The 13,635-nt window shown below is 33.0% G+C and overlaps 1 protein-coding gene across 41 annotated transcripts in view; it reads left to right on the plus strand.

Annotated features, from left to right (window-relative positions):
- ZBTB20 (zinc finger and BTB domain containing 20) overlaps window positions 1–13,635 on the plus strand; it is an 814,450-nt gene that overhangs the window by 159,563 nt on the left and 641,252 nt on the right. For 36 of the 41 annotated variants that reach the window (XM_077993859.1, XM_077993890.1, XM_077993875.1 and 33 more), the window contains one exon: window positions 11,796–11,846. The exons of the other annotated variants lie outside the window; for them this stretch is intronic. The gene's annotated coding sequence lies outside the window, so the exon portion shown is untranslated. The remainder of the gene's footprint in view (window positions 1–11,795; window positions 11,847–13,635) is intronic. 41 annotated transcript variants of the gene reach the window in all.

The following is a 13,635-nucleotide window of genomic DNA, read 5'->3' on the forward strand; positions in this document are numbered from 1 at the left end:
AGCATGGTTAAAGGGAATGTATATTTTGAACTTCAACCAAGTCTTTGTTATAGCTTTTCAAAAATAATTGTAAAATTACGATATAAATAATCTGATGGATAAAGTATGCAGAGAAAGCTGATGAATCTATAGAAGGCCAAAATGTAATGCCAAGAACACCCTCAAATGGATTGCAGGATTAGGTGGCAGTGACAAGAGTGACCTGAGGGGTTCAGGTTTCCTGTAATCTTTTCCAACCCACCCCATACACATATATTTCATATAAAAACAAAATATGTATCACGGAAAAGTAGATGCTAACATAAGTCCTCCCAACACACTTTCTGATCAAATTTTCTTGCTAAATCTCCGCATATATAAATTTTGGAGGCTTCACTGATGGGTTAGATCAGGGTTTGCCAAATGCATCCCACCCCCTTCTGTAAACAAAATTTTATTGGAGTACAGCCATGGTCATTTGTTTATGTGTTTATTGCCTATGACTGCTTTTAGACTATAGTGGCAGAGTTGAGTAGTTGAGACAGAAACTGTATGACCTGCAAAGGCTAAAATATTTATTATTTGGCACTTTATAGATAAAGGTCCTTGTTTAAATGAATGAATGTTTTCACCTGTAAGGGCATTATAATTGTTGTTAAGGCTAGGTATAGTCTGAATATTTGTACATTGCATGAATGTGGGAGGGAGTGAACATGTAAAGATTCAGGGTTTGGTCTCACCCTGAATATTCCCATGTTTTGTCAGGAATGACCCATCTATTTTGGCAGTAAAGGTCCCAAATTGGATATGTGTCATGGTAACTACTTTCATTCAGTTCCATTCAATTGTTCTTGACATCATAAAAGGACATAAAGACATATCAAAACTTTAATGGGGAAATGTGAAGGAAACAATAGCTGAGAAGAACAATGTTGTTAGTCTTATGTATTAAGACATTTTAGGTCTAATGGGGTAGCAATATATTTTGTTTAGAACTTTTTCAAAATAAGTGTCATCCACTTGATCTTGGACCCATCTCTCAAATAGACTTACTGTGCCCCATTAATGCTGAGGGATAGAGCATTTTTCAGCCTAAGATTCAACTGAAAAAAAAAATTACCTTCTACATTGTAAGCACTTGAAAAATATTTATGGCTAATGATTTTTGTAAATTCATTTATTCGTTATTCAGATCTCTCAATGCTTACTATGTGCCAGGCATGACACCTAGGGGCAAGTGATTTGGCAGAGAATAAGACAGATAGCCTCCCTAATGTAGGAAAATCGACAGTGAATCAGCTTATAAATAAGTCAAATAGTTGCAGATAGTGATATCCTGTGAAGGAAATAAATCTGGGTAGTGGGATCAAGGTGACTTGGGTCAGATAGGGTGGGATGAACAGTAACAAGGTGCCATTTGAGTTGAGGACTGAATGATGAGAAGGGGAAGCCATCATGAAATGATCTGGGAGAAGAGCCTTGTAGAAGAGCATGTTCAAAAGCCCCAAACAAGTGTGGCCTGATGAAGGAAGACAAAAAGCGTAGTGTGGCTGGATTTTAGTAAAACAATTTGGGTGTAGGGAAGTGTGAGTGTGTGTTTTTGTGTCTGTGTGAGAGTGCGCCTGGGAACAGGACACAAAATTAGCTCCTTGTTTGTTTTCTAAGGTACTCAATTGATTAGTATTTTCTAAACATAAACGTATGTTTCATATCTAAAATGAGAGCTATTGAATTGATTGTATTTGAATCAACCGTTGTTCAATAAAAGAGAAGGCCATTCATAGGTGTCTTGATAGGAATAAGAGTGAGAAGAGAGAATACATTGAGATAGCGAAAGTTTGGGAGAAACTGGGAATTAGTACTTGGTTCTTTGGCTCCAAGACCAAAGAGAAGCTTATTTGGAATGTCAGTACCTGGGTCTGGGTAGTTCTTGTGCATCCTGATGGAGCAGAGACTTGTTCACAGAAAATGGTAACTGAGCAGGAACATTTATAGAAAGCTGCCTCCTGTTGTTGGAGGGAGGATTTGAGAAACGGACAAAGCTTTTAAAAATATATAATTGATTTTTAACAAGGAAAAGATTAGGACTGCGAATGGGCCAGGCTGAATGACTGAAAAGAGGCATCCTAAACCCCATGATCTCCATCATCAATGCCAGCCTCACAGAAGAAAAATAGGTTGTTAGTAGATGGACTGGATTATGATTGGGAGGATGGCATGTTCGAATTGCACCAGGAAATAGAAGGAGTATGTACCATATCAATACACCTTTGGGGAGAAGAAAGAAAAAAGTAAATTCAGAGAGCAAAACTGGCTTTGGATAAGAAAGTCAAGTGGGCAGTAATATAGCAAAGGAAATAGTTTTGTTTTAAAAAGCATTACTGTAATGCTTATTGAAGCAATTGTGAAAAACCTGAAAACCATGAGTTTATGCAGAGAGACATTTTTGAAACTAGAAAATAACAAGAGGTCTATAACAAAAGTGTGGAAAATTTATAAGCATTTAAAATCTATAATTGAAAATTCAGTTAATTTAGTTTAACAAAATACTTAAAATTTAAACTCTGTTGGCTGTATTTTGGCTTAAATGTAAAAATTCCTAGTCTATAGCTGCTAATATATTTTATATCACAGATAGGGAAGTCTATGCCTTAATTGAAAGGATGAAGCCTTTCATATCAGTCTGAAGCCAGATGTTATACACAAACTTCTTTCCTTTTTTGGCTTGCTTGGATCAGATACTGATCAGGTGCTTTGCTTGGGTAACAGACTTGTGAGTTTTACTATTAGCTTTCATCAGCTTTTTCAACGTTGACCTTTGACCATGAAATATGAAGACAAGAACGGCCTTGAGAAACAATGCTGCTCAGGTTCTAAATCTGGTTCCTCAGTGCAATTATATATCATACTTTAATTTCTCTAACTGGCATTTCTCGAGTTAAAATTAATTTGGGTTCACTATGAATTTAACAGAAATTGACAGAGTAGAGACAAGTACCTCATGCTGAACTATATAGGAAGGACATCATGAAGGACATGTTGAGGGCATAGGAAAAGCCTGATATATATGTGAAAATATTTCAGCTACATGAACATTGCATGACACATTGTAGACCCAATAATTGTTTGGTGAAACAATGTATATTTATTTAAAATCTTATCTCATTGGGTGAGACAGTATAGTTTCTGCATTATTTGGAAGTGAGGTTATATAATGGAACCAGGTTATGGAGGAATTTGAAAACCAAGTGTGTAAGACTTGATACTGTAAATGATTAGGAACTATTACAGGAAATAACTAGATGATTTTCAAATATTTGTTCTATTATGGTGTATAGGATGCTATAGAGATAGATAGAGGCAAAGGATGATATTTTATTCCAGGCATACTTTTATATTAACCAGGTTCTCATTCCCAGCCTAGCTTGGCTGCATTGAAATGAGTTTCTTCATAAAAGTTTATAGGTCTAATGTTAAAAAAACAAAAACAAAAACAAAAAACTGCCTTAATTATCAAGCTTCTTCCTTATGTTATCTTGTTTTTGTATTTCCATTTGCCTTGAGTTGTACCTTCTTTTCTGTATACCTGCTTTTTAACCATATTTTAGGACTTTGAACATTCTGCTTTAGTTTGCCCTTTTATACTTGTGTCTCACTGGTATCTGCCTGTTTGCATTTATTTTTAGGGAGTAATTCAATAAAAATTAAATTGAATGAATTTATATCTAAAGCCTTTGCTCTTCATGGAATTACTCAATGTATAAAGATTGGTACACTAAAAGCAAATCCTGCATTACAAATTGGTTGCTGTCTTTGGTAACAATCTGCCAAGAGGATATTTCAAGAAAATATTCATACTGCAATTTTGGCCACTTGCTGGCCCTCACTAAGTATGCATTTTACTTTGACAGGTTATTTCATATAAATGATTTAGGACTAGAAAGTAAAAGTTGTATTGACTGGTGTACCTCTCATCAGACGAATTAGGAATAGCAGACAATCCTACCTTTGAGAAGTTATTATGATAATATTGCCCATTTATACTGTTGTCTTGGTTGCCTTTAGAATGTATAATCATTCACGTATTTATCCCCTGAAAACTGTTTCCAAAAAGGAAATGAGAGGTCAGCTTTCATTGTATAATTCCACATTTACTGAACTGGTGGTATCTTATTTTTTCAATTTTGGACATTGACTCTGGGAAATTTACTATGGTATAAAACTGCCAGCTGCACAGAGGTGGGGCCAGTTTTGTCAGCATCTTATGAACAATTCACCAAATGAGTTTTTCTGGGAAAACCATTATGAAAGTTCCTTGCATGGTAGTGAAGAGGTAGACTTGTGTTAAATATAATAACACACAAGAAAAACCATCAACTAATGAAAGATTGAAGAACTCATGAAAGATTGAAGCTGGAAATGGAACATGGTCTCTAGGAGTGGAACATGGTCTGTAGGAATCAAAACTCTGCAGCCAGATTGACGGGGGCATAAATCCTGGTTCTGCCACTTAGTAAAAAGGTGTCCTTTGGCAAATTACTTACTCCCTCTGTTCCTTAGTTTACACGTCGATAAAGTGGATATAATGATATTACCTACCTCCTAGAGTTTTTGTGAGGTTTAAATAAGTAAATACAAATAAAAGTGCTTTGAACAGAACCTGAATATGGGGACTGCTCATGTATTTGCTATTATCTGTTAATCTTTAGAAGTAAAGATGAAAATTAAATAGCTTTCTCTTCGACTCTGCCTTCTATTGTTTCAAAAATATAGGAAGAAAATTTTTGTCACTTCTAAAATGTGGAATGATTTTAAGGCAGCACTATTTTGTTTCAAAGCTCAAATACCTTGTGATGCAATTGTCCTTAAAGGAAACATATTTAAACTTTAACCAAGACTGAATTATCCAGAATTGTTTTCACACACCCCTTTTAGAAGAAAGGATACAAATCATAACAGAATAGCTCATTGTTAGGCATGTCTTCAGAAGGAACTTCAAACATTCTCCTTTTGTCCTGGGGGTTACTGTATGGGTGCAATCTCATATGTTTAAGTACTTAGAATTCTGTAATATTAGAAGGCAAGGGGTTTTTATGTGGGTCTCTGGACCCCTGGAAATTTTATACAAAATTTCGTGATCATATGCACTTCTATAGAGAAAAAAGATTCTTTTTTTTTTTTTAAATCATCATCCCAGAGCCCCTTCTGACTTCCCAAAAGTTCAAGAACCATCCTCTAAGGCAACATAATTTTTTCATTTGAAGTGAAAGATAAAATTATAGTTCCCTATTTGCTAAGGCAGAGAAATCTACTAGAGCATCTTACATGTTTTGTTAAAACTATCTAAAAACAAAAACACTTTCCGTCCGGTGAACCCTTAGCTAACCAGAACATTTAACTAACCAACATTTCAGATAATCAATGGTTACTTGCATCAAGCAGCAGTCATTCTTCAGTGATTAGCTATGCTGGTGAAAATAGTCCAGTCTTATCTAGAAAATGGTGATTTTGAATTTTTTCATTTTTTTTTCTTGAAGTTTCAAAATTATTAATATTTTCATAGTTTCATAATTATATATTTCTTATGGTATGCTTAGGAATAAGAGTATTCTATAAATGCTTACTTCAAAACTATTATATCAATCTAATATAATTTAGTACTGAATATGTCTGCTCATGGTAGAGTAAAATATTTGACAGAAGACTAGGGAAAGCTGGAAGAAAAATAATTTTACTGACCTGTGAAATTTTTTAAAAGTCTTCTATTTTTTATGAACTTATGTAGATGTTTAAGTGCATATTTACTTTGGTATTTTAAAATTGCTTTTACTAAAATGGCTTAATAGAAGATTTTTAAATAATTGTTTTATGGATCCTTAGAAAGGATATACATTTCAAGGCAAAAAACTTTAAAGTTTTTAGTTGAAGGGGATTAAGTAAATAATTTAGAAGTGCATTCTATTTACCTGTTAATAATTAAGCAGGTTAGATTGTGTACTTTTTATAGTCATTGAGTTTTAATTTATTTATTTGTTGGTGTGTTGGTTTTTAGAATTTATTTAAGGCATTCTGCTCCTGGGAAATAAAAATAAACAGAGTGAAGCTTCACATAATAAAAGGAAGGGCTTGGGTTACTTTTAAATAGAAAGTAAAGAAAAAACTTGATTGTATTTTAGAGTTAAAAACAGTATTTAGTACCTAATCTTTCTGTACTTTTTCCCTCTATTTAGAAGCGAACCTGAAATACCTAAGAGTAAGTATAACTGAGTCAGTGAATGGTCTTTTGTTGTTGCTCTCGAGCTCCAGCTCCATGGAATTTGACTTTATTTCAGATGGTTTTAGTATGGGGTTTAGCCAGACCAATCTTATGAAGGGTTCTTTGAGAATATACCATAGAACTTACCAGATTTCCCTGGTGTTTTAAAAACTCTAATAAGATATCCAAATCCAAAATGAATACCTCCACCTTAGGATGCATGATTATGGATGAACTGAAATTAAGGCTTTTCAAGTCTTTGAAGGAATGTATCTTGTCTTCTTGACAATGGAACTGTACAGGTTCTTTATGGTCTTTCAGGATCATCAGTTGGCTTTCATTTGCCTTTTAAAATAAAATACAACTAAACCTCATGTTTAAATTTCTATTTAATGAAGACTTGTTTGCTGTAATTATTGATAGAGAATGGTCTTTAACAGTTTCTATTCATTTTTACTCATTGGGAGGGCCTTATACAGAATAATGTCCATTGAAACAACTAACCAGAAGTTATAGTTCATATGTTGTAGGGTCATATGTTTTGAATGACATGTTAAGGACTATGGATTGAAAAGTATTACTTATATGGGAATGAACATGATTTTATAGCTACTTAAAATTTGCTTACTTTAAACTTTTACTTAATTGAAATTTATACTACTCCTACTTCCAAAACTGATTTGGAGCATCTTATGTTCTCATGGCATATTTTGTCTCTCTTTATACAGTAGTCCTATCATTGAAATCAATGAACATTTTATCTATTTTCTCTTGTAAAAGTATGTTTACAGTATAAATGTAACCTCCAACTTAAGTTTTCTACATTCCAGTCTGTGCTTTTCTTTGAAATTTAATTAGAGATGTTACCAGTTAACATTTGGTTGCTAGGAACCTAATAGATACCATTATGGGTTGTTGCTGTTATCTTTATAAATCTTTTCTTTCTTTGTTGTTCTCTTTCTTCCCTTCCTCACAACACCTGCCCTTTCTCCTTTCCTTCCTTACATTTTTTTCTTTTAAAAAATCTATGCAGTTAAAAAGGTTTCACCAAAAATGACATTTTCAAATGTCTTTCTTAACATTCAAGAATTCTAATAATATAACATTAAATTTTTCTTTCCTGAAACATAAACTAGGTGCCTTCTTTTAGTGCTTTTAATGTTTATAAAAATAATTTGTTTTTATTATAGAAAATTTGGAAATAAATTTTAAGAAGAAAAAAATCTGTCATAATCAAGATAAATTCAAAGAATAATGTAGTTTAAGTTTTTTACAGTCACATACATGCTTTTTCTCATATACATGCAAACACACACACACAAACACACATACGCCTGGTACATACAGATGTATACTTGTATATGCATATGACCAAAAGTTGTGCATAGTTTGTATTTATATTATATAGAGAAAAATTATTAAATATTGGTATGTTATCATTATTACCATTTTATAACCTGTTTTCTAAGCTTAATGATGTATTATATATTTTCACTTGCCTAATGAACACTTAATATCCTATTACATATAATTTATCTAACCAGTTCACTATGCTGGAATATTTTAGTTTTTAATTTGCATTTCTTTCATTGCTATTGCAGATTAATATTATTACATATGTATTTTAGCTTCTTATTTCACCTTATTACTTATAGGTATTATTTAGAATTAATAGTATTATTCAGTATTAATAATTAATAAGTATTACTATTTTATATATAGTTTAAAATATATTTTATATATGTTAAAATATATTTATAAATGCCTTCCATAGTTTAGAAGATAACTCACAATTCTATTGTGAATTGCCTATTCATGTATTTTGCTCATTTTAAAAAGTAGAATAATATGTTTATTTATTTATAAAGACTCTTAGCCCAATGAACATTATACACTTTAAAAATATTTATTTTTTGTTGGCCTCTTAATTTTGAATTTTGTTGAAGATATTTTTTGCCTTACACTTTTTTTTTTTTTTTTTTTTTTTTTTTTGAGACTGGGTCTTGTTCTCTTGCCCAAACCAGAGTACAGTGGCAGGATCATGGCTCACTGTAGCCTTGACCTCTCCAGGCTCAGGTGATTCTCCCACCTCAGCTTCCTGAGTAGCTGGGACTACAGTTGTGCACCACCACGCCCAACTAATTTTTGTACTTTTTGTGGAGACAGGGTTTCACCATGTTGCCCAGGCTAAAATTTTTAATTTTAAGAAGTAAAAATCATAAATCTTTATGCTTATATTATATACCACTGTGTATGTACTTAGAAAGTCCTTCCCATGTTGGAGTTCAGAAAATTATACATATGTATTTTCTTAGAGGTCCTTGATTGTTTTATATATTATATTTTTACTGACCTGATTTATATTTTAGTGCTGATAAGAATTAGAGAACAGAATTTATTTTTCCACATGTAATCAGTCAGCTATCTTAACATTGTTCATGGAAATGTTACTTGTAATATTTACCTCATACCTGAGTCCCCCTGTCATCTTCTACTGATCTGTCTCTTCCAATGCCAATATCACACTGTCACTTATATTTCACTTTTTGGAAAGAACCTACCTTGTTCTCTGCTCCTTTGCTGCAGGACTCAAACCTAATACTTGATGTTTTCTCTGTGTAAATTTGTTTTTTAGGTTTCTTAGTCCCCTGGTTTGTTGTTATTGTTTTGAGCTAGCTTTAAAGCATCAAAACTACTAAAAATCATTTTAGTTCATTTCAGTACAACGAAGATTTTTTTGAATGTTTGTTATATAACAAGGCTTGTGCCTGCATTAGGAATACATAAATGAATCAGATATCTGTGTGGCAATGTCCCTGCACTGGAAAAATGTGTTAATCTGATAGAGTCAGACAGCATGGAAATGGTAAAGCGAGTGACCTCATGTTAATAACTTAATTTTCTTCTGATTCTTTCTTATTCTTTTGTTATCTATGACTTCTTGGGCCTAGCCATTTTATACATTTTCCCCTTTTTCTTTTTTGTTTTAATTTAGGAAAGATGAAATATTTTGTGAAATTGATTTAACAGAGTTAGATTGACTCAGGCATATGAAAGATGGTGACTTTTTCATATTCATGTAGTCTGCTTATTTTCTAATTAATGAACTGAAAATTGTGTCTTTCTATTTTTGTTCTCTAAATGTTTATTGAGCTCTTGCTAGGCACTATTTAAGGAACTTTAAGGGAAACAACAGTAAATGCCTTTGACAAAGTAATCTAGCGGGGAAATTCACAATTTATAAAAATACTAGCAATATAATAAAAAATATTGAGTGCACTGTTTGGTATATGCTGGCCATTATACTAGGCAAGGAAATACGTGTTATTTAATCCTAAAACAATTCAGATGGTCCTTCATTTTTTTTTTTTTTTTTTTGAGATGGAGTTTTGCTCTTGTCACCCAGGCTGAAGTGCAGTGGTGCGATCTTGGCTCATTGCAACCTCCGCCTCTTGGGAATCAAGCAATTCTCCTGCCTCAGCCTCCCGAGTAGCTGGGATTACAGGCACCCGCCACCACGCCCGGCTAATTTTTTGTATTTTAGTAGAGATGTGGTTTTGCCATGTTGAGCAGGTTGGTCTCGAACTCCTGACCTCAGGTGATCCACCCGCCTTGGCCTCCCAAAGTGCTCAGATTACAGGCATGAGCCACCGCACCTGGCCAGTCCTTCAGATTTTTTTGTTTTGACTGTTTTCTTTATTTGATTCAGGTTACTTGTATTCTTACCTCCTTTGAGAAGCTTTCCTGTCCAAATCTATCTAAAATATCAGGTCATGTAACTCTCAGTGCCATTATCTTGTTTTATCTGACTTCATAGTACTAATTATATGACATTATAAATCTAACAATTTATTTGCTTATTGCCTGTTTCTCCTATTGCTAGAATGAATGTTGAATGGAGGAATAAACAATGCATTGTAGGAGTTTGTAGTTTAATTTGGTATACGTGATGTAATTTCTTTAAGCCTGAATTTCTCATCTGTGAATAGATACGGAGTTAGTGCCTGTTTTATTGGTTAGGCTGTTCATTCATTCGTTGAGTACATACTCATTGATTTCCTAGTATATGGCAGGCACTATTCAAGAAAATGATGTTACAGTGAAAAAGACAAAGTGCCTGCCCTTATGTTACTTCCATTCTAGAGGGAAGAGACAGATAATCAATTAACAAAAATAGCTTTGGTAATATATCATGTAGTGGCCAAATTAATTTTCTCAAAGGTGTCCTCCACCTTATCTCTATGATCAGAACATTTTTTCTTTTCTGTTCCTAATCATCCTAAGTCTTCATCATTAATTCTTCTGGTCTCACTCCTCCTAGCAGTTACTAACTTTTAGCATCTCTCCTAGTTTGCAGATGCAGAATAACTATAATAATGCTGATGTACCTCAAATATAACAAGACTGTCAGATTCCCTTTCTGGAACGTATTTGTCTATTAGTGCAGCCAAACCTTAGGTTTGTTTTGGTTTACTAGTGTGGTTTGTTGTTTGCAAAAATATTGTGCATGCATATTAATGATATAGTCAAAATCCTCAGATTTTAAAAATTCTAATGGGCATTTTACTGTAGATGTACTAGATTATAGAATCAGCATATGTTTATATATTGCATTTCCATTATTACAACTACTTTTGAAACTTTGAATCGCCAAATCTCTGTGGAGATTATTAGTAAATATGGCATCAAGGTCATCATTGAGAATTCATAGCAAATTTAGAGAGATCATTTTCTAATGGGAACACAACATCGAATTCAGTTTTTAATAGGGGAGCTGTTTTTAGTCTTTCGATAGTCAAAGTCACCAAATTGGCTTTAAAGTAACCTCAACCTGCCTGTTCCCTGTCCAGCTTCAATTCTATACTAAAGAAATTTAAAAGCAACCCATCCATTTGTTTGGCATCCTTGCACCTAAATAGGAGTAGGACCCTACTATTAGCCTTTCTGCTAAGATGGGGAATATTAAGTCACATTTTAATGTCAATGCCTTGGGTACTAAACTGTACTGAACATGTTACCCTTTGCATCTTTATTTCTTTCCACCCATTTTCTTTTTATTTTCTTTGGGTTATCTGTGTTTATGCAAATGTCTCTTAACCTTACCTACTATTTTGAGAATAGGGCTTGTGTTTTATCTTTGCATACTTTTAAACTCACCAGTGATGACCAGTACATTATACATCATAGATCTTGGCAAACTCTCTGTTAATAAGAATGAGCAAGTAAATAGGTTAAAAGCAATTTGGGATTTACTTTTCTTAAAAGAAAATATGAAAATATGAAAATAAAAATGCAAATATCCTTATGAGTTAAGATAAATTCTTATGATACTATAGCAAGCACCATGCTATCCCTTCTCAAAAATGTATATGCAGTGTATATTTGGGCCATGTTTTACTGAGTACCTGTACACATATGAATATGTTAGCTTTCAGTTTTCTTTTTAAAACTAGATATTAGTTGGCATACACAAACTCAGCTATGTGAGTCATAAAGATATTATAGAAATGCAAATGTTTTCCTTGGAAGATTTCAATTTTAAGTATTCTTTTTTCTACAGACAAATAAAAAGAAGTGTCAAGAATTGCCTTTGGGACTCTGAAGGCTGAAGGTAATGTCCAATAATATTTTCCTGAATGGGCTTTATCTTCTTTAATTGTCTTATGATATTTAAGGTCTTGGATTTGCTACCTCAAATTTTCTTTTATTTTATTGTTTTTCTTTTATTGTCCTTAAGCACATTAAATATCTTTTTCTATGTATACCTAAAAATAATACGAAATTGTAAGTAAAAGATGTAGAAATTTTATACTCTTTCTGAATATTTCAGTCTAATTAAGTATTGCTATAACTCTTCTTCATTCTATTTCATTATGTATTATGTCCCTCTGTCCTCCTTTTTTTTTTTTTTTTTTTTTTTTTACTGATATGGAACTCAAATTTTAAACTGTGTTCTTTCGTTAAATAGACAAATGGCTTAAAGTCAAAATGTCAGTAACAATTTCTCCTGAGGAAGAGCTTTACAACTAACTATAAGAAATAAAATTGTATTTGTTGGGGACAACGAAACTGTTCAGATGATGTTTAGTGGCTGCTGATAGTCAGAAGTCCAGAATTTCAGGCAAGAAGTTTACAATAGACTCGTGTGGCTGCATTGTGTATAAAGAGCTCATAGGGATTGAAGGAGGCTTCTTAGACAAGAGGGGGCTGTAATTACTTTGCTTCTTACATGCATGGTTAGATTTTCCAGAGAGACTAACATGGTAGGGTAATTTATTATAGAAGAGTAAATCACAGATTACATTGGAGGGGGATGGGGTGGTGCGATCCAACCATCAGTTCTGTGAATACATACACTTAAGCATGTGTGATAGCTTGTTTTTAATTTCTTTACACCAGTGCACACCTCAAACATTCCGTTTAGCAGTGGGATATGCAAATTGTTCCAAATGCAGCAGCAGTACTTTCACCTGAATGTCAAAACTGTCAGAGAGCTTTAAATCAAATCTTTATAACATTTTTTAAAAACCAGCCAACCCCAAGATCAAGGCACCAAACTCACTGAAAAAAACTTCGTTCTCATACTTCCAAAAAGCTCCTGTATGTCAATAGGGTAATGTCAAAGTTCTAATTCACCTGCTTTCTAATTTTAACCTTTTAAGGATTTTATTTTATTTGGCTTAATTACGATATTTTCTACAAATTAATGATAAATGCCTTGATTAATAAAACCAAATGTCAGAGAAAATGACAACTTGATGAAAAATTAATACTCGGCAGTATTTTAAGGTACAGAAGTACTAAAGATGTACTCTTAAACCTTATGTTTCATTAGCTCTTTCTGAAGGTAGTTAACTAGAATTCTCTTTGCACCTAAGTTTTCACAGCCACATGTACAGATACATTTTAGCAATATAATTTTCAGTGCTGTTCTTTTTATTATTAGCTCTTATAGTTAGAAATATACTTCTAATTTTTATCCCTGCCTTGCCCCATAAGATTATTTATTTTTATTCACAAAATCAAGGTAAAGTATATTTTGGAGTGGTTATAGAGATTAAGTTACCATACTAAGAATCAAGTTAGCAACCTGTGTGTGTGAATGTGTGTGTGTGTGTATGTGTTTGTATGTGTGTGTGTCTATGAGAGAGAGAAAGAGAGAGAGATTAAAGAAACCTCATGGTGCAAAATTAATGTTTGGTGATTGGATATCTGCTAGATGATTTATTTGGTTATAAACATTTCAGCTTTTATATTTAAAATTATCTGAGAGGGAGAGAGAATATAGCCTTTCAAAGTGGAATAGATTTTAACATGATAATTTCCTTTTTTGTTCAATATATTTTTTTCCTGAGATTACATTAAAAGACCTGAAGACAAATAAAGAGTGGTAACTTCCT

Source organism: Macaca mulatta, chromosome 2 (assembly GCF_049350105.2).
Source record: "Macaca mulatta isolate MMU2019108-1 chromosome 2, T2T-MMU8v2.0, whole genome shotgun sequence".
Lineage (NCBI taxonomy): Eukaryota > Metazoa > Chordata > Mammalia > Primates > Cercopithecidae > Macaca > Macaca mulatta.